Genomic DNA, 693 nt, shown 5'->3' on the forward strand with positions numbered 1-693 from the left:
TAGTTTTCCTGATTTCTTAAAAGACAACTGGCAAACAAATGGTTGTGTACCACTCAGAACTTATTGTTCCACGTTGTTCTAGTGGTATGGTTCCGACATGTCCAACAGAACAGGCAACCATTTATTTGAACGTTTTTTGTGTGCGAACAAGTTTGCGTGGGATCCAACATGAACAAATTTTTTTGCAATCAAATGTTCACGCAATATTGAATGTATGCTGGTCCCATAATGTCTATAGGAACAATAACTTAATTTTACGAAATTCGTTTTGGATTGATCTACGACCTCGATTGAATTCACCAAACCATCGATAAACACCGGACTTTGATGGAGTTTCATCTACAAAAATTTAATTAAGTTCATCGATGCACTGTTACTGAGTTATTCCATGTCAGAAGTTGTAAAAAATAATCGGGCGAAAACTTCCCGATTTAATTCCATTTTTGCCGAGATGAATATTTTAAGTAACTGTAAGCAACACAAATATCGCTCGTACATTAAAACTTTCTGAATATGTTAAACATAAAAAAGTTGAAACTTTACGATATAGTTGTGAGATGTCAGATCGCAACATTAGGGTTGTCAAATCACGAAATATAAAAGGTCACCTACGTATATAACGCGACATATTATGAATGCAGTCACAGTAAAACTGTAATGTTGACTGTAAAAATTACTTGTTACGACAAGTAC

The sequence above is a fragment of the Bactrocera oleae genome, chromosome 6 (genome assembly GCF_042242935.1).
Source record: "Bactrocera oleae isolate idBacOlea1 chromosome 6, idBacOlea1, whole genome shotgun sequence".
In the NCBI taxonomy this organism is placed as follows: Eukaryota; Metazoa; Arthropoda; class Insecta; order Diptera; family Tephritidae; genus Bactrocera; species Bactrocera oleae.